Source organism: Mirounga angustirostris, unplaced genomic scaffold (genome assembly GCF_029215605.1).
Source record: "Mirounga angustirostris isolate CCGP_5_RB_7025 unplaced genomic scaffold, mMirAng1.0.hap1 SCAF_2, whole genome shotgun sequence".
NCBI classification, from domain to species: domain Eukaryota; kingdom Metazoa; phylum Chordata; class Mammalia; order Carnivora; family Phocidae; genus Mirounga; species Mirounga angustirostris.
In genome coordinates, this window is record NW_026991710.1 from 87,080,948 (window position 1) to 87,093,378 (window position 12,431).

The window sequence follows — 12,431 nt, forward strand, 5'->3', positions numbered from 1 at the left end:
AAATGACAGAGCGTCTTAATTGGAGCCATTTTACAATTGATAGCATCTTAGATTTGATGAAATACAATCCTTATGGCATCTAAGAAGAATATAAACCTTTACCTAATTGAAGTTCTGAAACAGTGAAATCAGGTGTTTTGGAAAGTAGAGAGACACTTCCAAATTTTTGTAGAATTCCTATATTATAAAGGAAAATTGACAACCTGCACTTAAATCTTCCATTTCAAAATAATAGCTTATTTGTTTATATTTGGTCCCTAACATTGAAAACCTGGGGCAGGGAGTTTGCTATGTAAAAGGAATTACTGGATATAAGACTGGTGAATCACTGAACTCTACCTCTGAAGCTAGTAATACACTATATGTTAATTAATTGAATTTAAATTAAAAAAAGGAATTATTGGGCGCCTGGGTGGCTCAGTTGGTTAAGCGACTGCCTTCGGCTTAGGTCATGATCCTGGAGTCCCTGGATCGAGTCCCGCATTGGGCTCCCTGCTCTGCGGGGAGTCTGCTTCTCCCTCTGACCCTCCTCCCTCTCATGCTCTCTGTCTCTCATTCTCTCTCTCACAAATAAATAAAATCTTAAAAAAAAAAAAAAAGAATTATTGGCAATTTAGAATCAGAGTGGGGAAAGACTACTGAGGAAATTGCTGAGATAAAGGGAAGCCATTTGGAAATGACAGAAATCTCAGAAATAGCCTTTTGTATATGTTTTAATGATTAAGATGTCTAAATTCATGTATTTCATAAAATCAGCCTCAGCTTTGATTAGTGGCATCTTACAATGGCTTTTTAGGTCTAATGAAATATAATGCATATTGTGAACAAAATTAATGTTAAGAGGCAGAATAATTTAGATAATACTTTTCAAATTCTTTTTGTCATAAAAATAAAGTCATTTTTTTTTTTAAAGAGTTTTTATTTATTTATTTGACAGAGTGAGAGAGAGAGAGCACAAGCAGGGGGAGTGGCAGAGGAAGAGGGAGAAGCAGGCTCCCCGCAGAGCAAGGAGCCTGATGCAGGGCTCGGTCCCAGGGTCCTGGAATCATGACCTGAGGTGAAGGCAGCGGCTTAACTGACTGAGCCACCCAGGCACCCCAAGGTCATTATTTTTTAATTTAGTAAAGGAAAAAAAAATCTAAACTGTCCAAGAATTCTTACTATCCAGACAGAATTAACATCTCATGGACTGTTTTCTCTTTTTTTCTTTATGTGTTTTATATTTGTAATTACTGTGCGTGCAGTTAAGTATTATTTCTCTGTGTAATTTTTTTCTCTATGTAAGTGTTTTACATTTATGATTACTGTACATGCAATTAAATATGTCTGTTTTATCTCCTAATCATTAAATAAAATTTAGTGCAGATTAAGCCAGTATTCCCAAACTCTTTTAGAGGATACTATTCTAGTAAATGTTAATAGGTGTTCCTTGGTTAGGATTCTGTGGTTAAATACATTTGGAAACTCTACATAATTATGTCTTTTATAGAAATTATAGCTTGGACATTAAAAGAGCTAACTCCAGAATCAGACAGACGGTAAGTTTTAATCCTTTTATTTACTAACTAGTCATATGACCTAAGGCAAATTAATTTTAATTCAAATTTTCTTCTGTGTATATAATGGAAATAATTACAGTATTCATGGGTGATCTATGTAATGCATTCAGCCAGCCCATAATAAATACTTTGCAAATTTTATCTGTTATTGTTTTATTAACATTATCATCTGTGAGAAACCCTAAGTCTATTAGCACATTGAAAGCTCTGAGGAGACTAAGGGAACTTAAAAGTTACAAAATTCAACAGGTACTCAATGTAAAGTTGAAAATCACTATGGAGCAGTTGGCGCACAATAATGAAATGAGCACTAGGTTGAATGGTGCAAGATCTGTCTGAGCTTTAAGCTTTAAGTTGTTTCTAAACTAGCACTGTTGCCCTAAACATAACCTCATTTAAATTTGTTTTTCCAATTTACTGTGTTTCCCTCATTTGTCTGAAAGCTTAGTGAGTACCAAGAACATGTTTAATTTTGCTCTTTACTATAAACCCAGCACATGGCTCAAAATCAGGAAATAGAAGTAAAATTGCAGTCGTGAACTTAAATTTTTTTATAGGGGCCTGGCAGGTAGCGTAAATGGCAGACAACAGGGAGTTGTGCAGTCTGTTTTGCCTTGCTTAAAGCATTCACCTTCAGCTGTTTCGATCATTGTTACCCTGGAACACAAAGACATCCCTGATCTCTGTGGTGATAGTTTGTAATCCGTAGAAGAGACTAGAGATCAGGACCAAACTCTGAAAAACATAAGCATTAAAGGGACAAGTCAAGAAAAAAGAGCCCTAAAAGGAGGTAAAGAAGTAGGAAGTGAAATCAGGTGAAACTATCCTCATTTTATAATTAAGAAAATAAAGCACAGAAAAGTTAAGTAACTTTACCAAGGTCACACAGCCTATTAAGTATGTGATTCAACCAAGATTTGTTGGCTAAAGATACTGCTCTTCTGCTGGTGCTAGTGATCAATATCTGCATATTGCTAGAAAGTATGGACATAAACTTATGCATACAACTTATATTTTTGAAAGTTTAAAGACAATTAACACGTACTAGAAAACCTGTTTCCAGAGCTTCTAATTCTAAAAACAATAAATAGCTCTTAGCATTTGAGAAAAAGTTGTGTCAACATATAGACCTGACTAGAAGCTAATCCAAAATATCTCAAAAGGCATGTTAATTTTGATATCATGAATAATATTGCCAAGATAACCAATTATCTAGGAGTAGAGAAAAAGTAGACACTGCTTAACACCTAGTGTGTTTTATAATCATTCCTAAGTTTTATTTTCCCAAGAAAACTTGATTATTACCAGAAAAATGACTGTGCTAGCAAAAGATATTTCCTCTCTTCTTTTAATGAGGCTTCCTTTGTAGTGGTATTGCTGATATTGTGGCAGTTAAGGTAGTTACAAGTAACCTATCACTATATGATATATGTTGTAAATGTTGGAAGGTTATTAATTATTGTGTAACCAAATAAGGACTTTGTCATAAGTAATTAGGATGTAGAGTATTTTCAGGTTTTAAATTCATACACTCTTAAGTTTGTGGTTCACTGAATTTTTTTTAAGACTTTATTTTTTAGAGCAGGTTTAGATTTGCAGCAAAACTGAGCAGAAGGTATTTAGTGAATTTTTATTCTTTTTTTCTTTTCCTTAAACCAGAATGATTTATATCATTTTCATAAAAGAGTTTTTCTCTTTGTATTCTTGGCCATTTGTATGCCTTTGGCAAAATGGTACGTATGGCTCATGCTGGATTGCTTTGCCTTCTGAGCTAGAGCTGAGAACTGTTAATATTAGTCCTTAGAAGACCTTCACAAGGCATTTAGAGTGAAATCTGCTATATGCCACTGAGTGTTCCTTCTTTGTGTACCAGTTGTTTAAATAATCTTAAGTCTATTACCTTTAGAGTTTCCATAATTATGATGACAATATCTATTTGTAGGGAAAAGTGCAAAGATTTTCCGTTGGCTGTTGTCTTATTGTATTCCCTTGGACAGGAGTCCGTGGATATATTTTGTACACTATTATAAATACAAAATTTAGAATTAATGTAAATATATTAATATTTATCACCCCTGTAGACTGTATACCATTCACAGAGAAATTAAGGTGTGGCTTAGCCAAATTACCTACTATATTTTAATATCAGTTTCCATAATTTGTATTTTTATTATTTGTTATGTTCTTGACCTTTAAGAAAATGTAAAAATCATAGCTAAGGATCTACAAAATATCATGCCCATAGGTAACCCATACTACTGTGAGCTTCGTGAAGGTGGGGATTGTACATATATCCTTTGTTGTGTTCCCAAAATTGTGCTCAGTGCCTCACATTTTTTAGCTATGTGCCAAAAATCTTGAGTATTATTCATGGTATCGCATTTTGCAATGTATCAGTGCTATGGAATATATAAAATTATCTCCATTTTACAAATGAGAAAACTGAGGCTCAGAGAGGTTAGGTAAGTTGTTGAGGGGCAAAGGGTAGGATTTGATTCAAGGTCTTGTGATTTCCAAGTCCATGTTCTTTTTATTAAATTACCTTTATCTCATTACTCTTGTAATAAGTCTTAATATTCTAAATAAGGAGGAGAAATAATAATATGTACCTTAAAGTATTGTGATAATTAAATAAGTTAATACTGTGAAGTGCTTAGAAAAAGACCTGGCAAATACTAAAAACAAAGTAAACACTAGATATTATTATTACCCAGTAATACCTATCAGGAAATTTGAGATGACTCTGTCATCCATAATTATTTTATATGTGAGTGGTTTATTAGGATCACTGTCCTCTCTCTCTGTTCTCAACATTTTAAGACTTCATGGCCTATGAAGTGCCTGGTTGTCTCAGCTAAGCATTGGACTCTTGATTTAGTTTCTGGTCATGATCTCAGGATTGTAACATTAAGCCACACGTCCTGCTCTGCACTCAGCACAGAGTCTGTTTTTCCCTCTCCCTCTGCTCTCCCCCACCCCCACTTGTATACTCTCTATCTCTAAAATAAGTAAATAAAATATTTTTTTCATGATTAACAAATTTTATTTTATTTTATTTTATTTTTAATTTTATTATGTTATGTTAGTCACCATACATTACATCATTAGTTTTTGATGTAGTGATCCATGATCCATTGTTTTCGTATAACACCCAGTGCTCCATGCAGTACGTGCCCTCCTTAATACCCATCACCGGGCTAACCCATCCCCCCTCCCCCCTCCCCTCTAAAACCCTGTTTGTTTCTCAGGTCCATAGTCTCTCATGGTTCATCTCTCCCTCCAATTCCCCCCCCCCATTTTTCCCTTCCTTCTCCTAATGTCCTCCATGCTATTCCTTATGTTCCACAAATAAGTGAAACCATATGATAATTGACTTTCTCTGCTTGACTTATTTCACTTAGCATAATTTCCTCCAGTCCCATCCATGTTGATGTAAAAGTTGGGTATTCATCTTTTCTGATGGCTGAGTGATATTCCATTGTATATATGGACCACATCGTCTTTATCCATTCATCTGTTGAAGGGCATCTCGGCTCTTTCCACAGTTTGGCTATTGTGGACATTGCTGCTATGAACATTGGGGTGCATATGGCCCTTCTTTTCACTACATCTGTGTCTTTGGGGTAAATACCCAGTAGTGCAATTGCTGGGTCATAGGGTAGCTCTATTTTTAAATTTTTGAGGAACCTCCACAGTGTTTTCCAAAGTGGCTGTACCAACTTGCATTCCTACCAACAGTGTAAGAGGGTTCCCCTTTCTCCACAACCTCTCCAACATTTGTTGTTGCTTTCCCTGTCCATTTTTGCTATTCTAACTGGTGTAAGGTGGTATCTCAGTGTGGTTTTGATTTGGATTTCCCTGACGGCTAATGATGATGAACATTTTTTCATGTGTCTGTTAGCCATTTGTATGTCTTCTTCAGAGAAGTGTCTGGTCATATCTTCTGCCCACTTTTTGACTTGATTATTTATTTTTTGGGTGTTGAGTTTGAGAAGTTCTTTATAGATCTTGGATACCAGCCCTTTATCTGTAGTGTCATTTGCAAATATCTTCTCCCATTCTGTGGGTTGCCTCTTTGTTTAGTTGACTGTTTCCTTTGCTCTGCAGACTTTTTATCTTGATGAAGTCCCAAAAGTTCATTTTTGCTTTTGTTTCACTAGCTTTTGGAATGTATCTTGAAAGAAGTTGCTGTGGGTGATGTCAAAGAGGTTACTGCCTATGTTCTCCTCTAGGATTTTGATGGATTCCTGTCTCACATTGAGGTCTTTCATCCATTTTGAGTTTATCTTTGTGAATGGTGTTAGAGAATGGTCGAGTTTCATTCTTCTGCATGTGGCTGTCCAATTTTCCCAGCACCATTTTTTGAAGAGACTGTCTTTTTTCCATTGCATGTTTTTTCCTGCTGTGTCAAAGATTATTTGACCATAGAGTTGAGGGTCCATATCTGGGTTCTCTCTTCTGTTCCATTGGTCTGTATGTCTGTTTTTGTGCCAGTACCATGCTGTTTTGGTGATCACTGCTTTGTAATATAGCTTGAAATTAGGCAATGTGATGCGCCCAGCTTTGTTTTTCTTTTTCAACATCTCATTGGCGATTCGGGGTCTTTTCTGATTCCATACAAATTTTAGGATTGTTTGTTCCAGCACTTTGAAAAATGTCATTGGAATTTTGATGGGGATGGCACTGAAGGTACAGATTGCTCTGGGTAGCATAGACATTTTAACAATGTTTATTCTTCCGATCCATGAGCATGGAATATTTTTCCATCTTTTTGTGTCTTCTTCAATTTCTTTCATGAGTGTTTTGTAGTTCCTAGAGTATAGATCCTTTACCTCTTTGGTTAGGTTTATTCCGAGATATCTTACGGTTTTTGGTGCTATTGTAAATGGAATCATTTCTTTAATTTCTCTTTCTACAGTTGCGTTGTTAGTGTATAAGAAAGCAACTGATTTCTGTGCATTGATTTTGTATCCTGCCACATTACTGAATTGCTGGATGAGTTCCAGTAATTTGGGGGTGGAGTCTTTTGGGTTTTCCACATAAAGTATCCTGTCATCTGCAAAAACAGAGAGTTTGACTTCTTCTTTGCCAATTTGAATACCTTTTATCTCTTTTTGTTGTCTGATTGCTGTTGCTAGGACTTCTAGTACTATGTTGAACAACAGTGGTGAGAGTGGGCACCCTTGACGTGTTCCTGATCTTAAGCTCTCAGCTTTTCCCCGTTGAGGATGATATTCGCTGTGGGTTTTTCATAGATGGATTTTATGAGCTTGAGGAATGTTCCCTCTATCCCTATACTCTGGAGAGTTTTAATCACGAAAGGATGCTGTATTTTGTCAAATGCTTTTTCTGCATCAATTGAGAGGACCATATGGTTCTTCTCCCTCCTCTTATTAATGTGTTCTATCACATTGATTGATTTGCGAATGTTGAACCACCCTTGCATCCCGGGGATAAATCCCACTTGGTCGTGGGGATGATCCTTTTAATGTATTGTTGGATCCTATTAGCTAGGATTTTGTTGAGGATTTTGGAATCCATATTCATCAGGGATATCGGTCTGAAATTCTCCTTTTTGATGGGGTCTTTGCCTGGTTTGGGGATTAAGGTAATGCTGGCCTCATAGAATGAGTTTGGAAGTTTTCCTTCTGTTTCTGTTTTTTGAAACAGCTTCAGTAGAATAGGTATTATTTCTTCTTTGAATGTTTGGTAGAATTCCCCAGGGAATCCATCAGGCCCTGGACTCTTGTCTTTTGGGAGGTTTTTGATCACTGCTTCAATGTCGTTACTGGTTATTGGCCTATTCATGTTGTCAATTTCTTCCTGTTTCAGTCTTGGCAGCTTATAGGTTTCCAGGAAGGCCTCCATTTCATCCAGATTGCTCAGTTTATTGGCATATAGTTGTTGATAATATTTTCTAATAATTGTTTCTATTTCCTTGGTGTTAGTCGTGATCTCTCCCCTTTCATTCCTAATTTTATTAATTTGGGTCCTTTCTCTTTTCTTTTGGATAAGTCTGGCCAGTGGTTTATCAATCTTATTAATTCTTTCAAAGAACCAACTTCTAGTTTCTTTGATCTGCTCTACTGTGTTTCTGGTTTCTAATTCATTGATTTCTGCTCTAATTTTAATTATTTCTCTTCTTTTTTTTTTTTTAAAGATTTTATTTATTTATTTATTTGAGACAGAGAGAATGAGAGAGAGAGAGCACATGAGGGGGGGAGGGTCAGAGGCAGAAGCAGGCTCCCCGCCGAGCAGGGAGCCCAATGCGGGACTCGATCCAGGGACTCCAGGATCATGACCCGAGCCGAAGGCAGTCGCTTAACCAACGGAGCCACCCAGGCGCCCCTATTTCTCTTCTAATGTGTGGCTTAGGCGTCGTTTGTTGCTTTTTCTCTAGTTCTTTAAGGTGTAGAGTTAGTTGGTGAATTCGGGATTTTTCTATTTTTTTGAGTGAGGCTTGGATGGCTATGTATTTCCCCCTTAGGACCGCCTTTGTAGTATCCCATAGGTTTTAGACCGATGTGTTTTCGTTCTCATTGATTTCCATGAATTGCTTAAGTTCTTCTTTGATTTCTTGGTTGACCCAAACATTCTTGAGCAGAGTGGTCTTTAGCTTCCACGTGTTTGAATTTCTTCCAAATTTTTTCTTGTGATTGAGTTCCAGTTTTAGAGCATTATGGTCTGAGAATATGCAGGGAGTAATCTCAATCTTTTGGTATCGGTTGAGACCTGATTTGTGACCCAGTATGTGGTCTATTCTGGAGAAAGTTCCATGTGCTCTCGAGAAGAATGAGTATTCTGTTGTTTTAGGATGGAACGTTCTGTAAATATCTATGAGGTCCCTCTGGTCCAATGTATCATTCAAAGCTCTTGTTTCCTTGTTGATTTTCTGCTTAGATGATCTGTCCATTGCTGAGAGTGGAGTATTGAGGTCTCCTACAATTAACGTATTGTTATCAATATGAGTCTTTATTTTGGTTAACAGTTGGCTTATGTAGATGACTGCTCCCATGTTGGGGGCATAGATATTTACAATTGTTAGATCTTCTTGTTGGATAGACCCTTTAAAAATGATATAGTGTCCTTCTGTGTCTCTTATTACAGACTTTAGTTTAAAATCTAATTTGTCAGGGCGCCTGGGTGGCTCAGTCGTTAAGCGTCTGCCTTCGGCTCAGGTCATGATCCCAGGGTCCTGGGATCAAGCCCCACATCGGGCTCTCTGCTCCGCGGGAAGCCTGCTTCTCCCTCTCCCACTCCCCCTGCTTGTGTTCCTTCTCTCACTGAGGGTCTCTCTCTGTCAAATAAATAAATAAAATCTTAAAAAAAAATCTAATTTGTCTGATATAAGCATTGCTACCCCAGCTTTCTTTTGAGGTCCGCTGGCATGGAAGATAGATCTGCATCCCTTCACTTTCAGTCTGGATGTATCTTTAGGTTCAAAATGAGTCTCTTGTAGACAGCATATGGATGTCCAATCTGCAACCCTGTGCCATTTTATGGGAGCATTTAGACCATTCACGTTGAGAGTGATTATTGAAAGATATGAATTAATTGTCATCATGTTGCCTGTGAAGACGTTGTTTTTATAGATTGTCCCTGTAAATTTCTGTCGTATATCACTCTTGGGGTCTTTCTCCTTTTATAGAACCCCCCTTAATATTTCTTGCAGGGCTGGCTTAGTGGTCACATATTCTTTCAACTTCTGCCGGTCGTGGAAGCTCTGCATCTCTCCATCCATTCTGAATGAAAGCCTTGCCAGATAAAGTATTTTGGCTGCATGTTCTTCTCATTTAGTACCCTGAATATGTCTTGCCAGGCCTTTCTGGCTTGCCAGGTCTCTGTGGATAGGTCTGACATTATTCTGATGTTCCTCCCTCTGTACGTAAGGAATCTCTTCCCCCTAACTGCCCTTAAGATGGTTCCCTTGGTTCTAAGATTTGCAAGTTTTACTATTACATGCCGGGGTGTTGGCCTGTTTTCCTTGATCTTAGGAGGGGTCCTCTCTGCCTCTAGGACTCGAATTAGGGAAGTTCTCAGCTACGATTTGCTCAGATACATCTTCTAGCCCTCTCTCTCTCTCCACTCCCTCCGGGATTCCAATGATTCTGACATTGGAATGCCTCATGGTGTCACTTATTTCTCTGATTTTATTTTCATGGATTCTGAGTTGTTTTTCCCTGGCCTCCTCTTTTCCCTTTTTATCTATTATACTGTCTTCCAGATCGCTTATTCTCTCTTCTGTCTCAGTTACCCTAGCTGTTAGATTATCTAGATTGGATTGGATCTCATTGATAGCATTTTTAAGTTCTGCCAATTCCCCTTTTATTTCTGCCCTTAGAGACTCTATGTTGCCATTAATTGATTTCTCCATTCTAGCCATTGTCTTCACAATTGCTAGCCTGAATTCCATCTCCGACATCTTGGTTATATCTGCATCCATTTGTAAATCTGCAGCATAAGTCATAATCTCTGAGTCCTTTCTGTTTTGGGGGCTCCTCCTCCTAGTCATTCTGTTGATGGGTGTTTGAGGGAATGTATAGAGTCGAAATTATTGACCAGAACCCAAGCAAGATGCACCTGTTTTCTTGGGACCTCAGGGTTGCTGGCCTCTTATTTTCCCAGCCTGTCTTCTGAGGGTGGGGCCTGCCACGCTGTTAGTCAGGCAACCCTGTTTGGGTGGAGTTGCCCTGCCCCCCCCTGTGGCGGGGGATGGGCTCAGTGGGAATCAGTTTTGGCGGCTATTGTCCTTGGCAGCTTTCCCTGGCAGCTTACAGCTTCTCTCCCGCGAGTCAGAGCAGAAGAGACTGTTTCCAACCCTCTGCCTCAGAGCAGAGAGACCTCAGTCTGTTCTTCAGTGAGCTCTCCAGGCCACACTGTCTCCGTTTCTGTCCCTGCTGCTATAAACTGCAGCGTCCTGGGTTGTGCGCCCCTCCGCAGCGCCCCCAGTCCTGCCTCCAGGTCGGGGCACATCTCTGCCCTTTGTGCTTCTAAAACCGCCAGTCGCTCCCAGTTCGTGGGCGCGCATGCGTGACTTCTCCGCTCGGGGTTCCCACCCCGGGCGTTGCAGTTCACCGGCGCGACCCCAGCGCACCAGGTTTCCGTCTGGGAGGCTGCAGTTCGCGTGCGTGGGACCGTCGCTCCAGGTTTCTGTCCGGGGGGCTGCGGTTCGGGTGCGCGCAACCCCGCCGGTCTGGTTTTCCACCCCAGGGGCTGCCCTAAAGTCCTTTCCCTGCTGATACCGGTCTGCGAGTCTGTGCCCTGTCCCCAGTGCAGGAGGCTGTTGCTCACCGGCGGTGTAGGATCCCCACAGCCAGGCACCCTCCCGCTGCCGTTTTTCCTCCGATATCTGTCCGCGAATCACGGCTCCCCGCTTCGTACCTCAAAACCAACTGCCTGCGATATTCTGTTTGTAGAGATCCAGATCTTCTTACATCTCAGGCTGGTTTTGTGGGTGCTCAGCGTGGTCTGGTAGATATCCAGCTCAATTCCGGGGACCAGTTGAAATAGGGTCCCCTACTCCTCCGCCATCTTTCCCCCCTCCAAGTAAATAAAATATTTAAAAAAAAAGACTTCATGGCCTTAATATGTTTTTCAGTAACATTTCCCTTTGTTACTAACATGTTTTCCTTTTATTTTTCATGTTTTATTTATATAGTTATTTTGTTAAAAAGAAATCCATTTTTACTGAATATTTCAAGTGATACGCAATTATCAGTCCTAGTTATATTTCAGAATTTAAAACTAGACCTTAATCTAAGCAAGTATTTGTAGAGTTATACGCAAGTATATAAAATATAAAGGTATATATTTATCAGTATCATTCAAAGTATTATCACTTCCTTTTATCCTATTATTTCCTCTTAGTGGCTCTATGTATGTGTTTAATATATTCAGCTCATTTGTGTTTATGTTTTGAAACATTCTTTCTTAAACTTATGCCTGTGCTTCAATATATATTACAAAAGTCATATTTTATTTAACTCACTTTTGTAACTGTATTTTGCAGATAGTTAATAGATTTATCAACTCAGTAAAATTATATATTTTTTTTCTCTTAGCCTAGGATTTATGATCTCTGTTTTTTGAATCATTGTTAGTCTTAGTTTGAAACTGTTTTTGTGTCTGTCAGGACATGAATTTCATGTTTTGCTGATATTTGTGAGATAACTTTCTGTACCTGTTGGCAAATTTATGACAACTATTTTACACTTAAATCTACTTGTTTCTTATCAGTTAAGATATTAGTTGACTAGGGATTTTTCTAAAGCATATCACTAAGGTCACATTTATTTTAATATTATCTCACCAAATTTTTCTTTGCTACAAAAGTAAAAGCTAACAAAGTATGCTAAATCAAATACTCCTTACTTTTCTTGGGATAGCTATTTTCACCTATTGAATATATTTGATTATTATGTTAGACTAAAATAGAAAGACCTTAAACTAAAAAAATGCTTACTGAGGAGGATATTAAAAGTCCAGAAGAACATGGCTTTTTTTTTACTTTAACTTTCTTCATCTGTTTATTTGTACTTTTCTCTAAAATTCTAGAACAGCATTTGAGGAACAACAACAGAATATTCTGTGTTCATGTTTAAAAATTGGCTGAGTTTAAAGTTGATATCTTCATTTTCAATTTTTGTACCTTTTTATTTGTTTGCTCTGTATGTTTTTTAACTGTTAAATAATAGTCCATATAGAAAATTAGCAGTTTACTATGACTTTTTCAGATTAACCTCATTTATATTTTCTTCACTTACAACAACTTTATTTTTATCAGGTTTTTATTTTTTTGGTGGTTCTGTATTATAAATTGTCAATTTTAGCATAAGGTTTTTTGAGAATTTATTCTCTTTTTATAAAAAGGTA

At 38.0% G+C, this 12,431-nt stretch overlaps 1 protein-coding gene across 5 annotated transcripts in view; it reads left to right on the top strand.

Annotated features, from left to right (window-relative positions):
• Positions 1-12,431, top strand: part of AIMP1 (aminoacyl tRNA synthetase complex interacting multifunctional protein 1) — a 49,430-nt gene that overhangs the window by 1,634 nt on the left and 35,365 nt on the right. The window contains exons 2-3 of one of the 5 annotated variants that reach the window (XM_054508777.2): positions 938-1,102; positions 1,490-1,538. The exons of 2 other annotated variants lie outside the window; for them this stretch is intronic. The gene's annotated coding sequence lies outside the window, so the exon portion shown is untranslated. The remainder of the gene's footprint in view (positions 1-937; positions 1,103-1,489; positions 1,539-12,431) is intronic. 2 more of the 5 variants (XM_054508778.2, XM_045880629.3) reach the window with 2 other exon arrangements.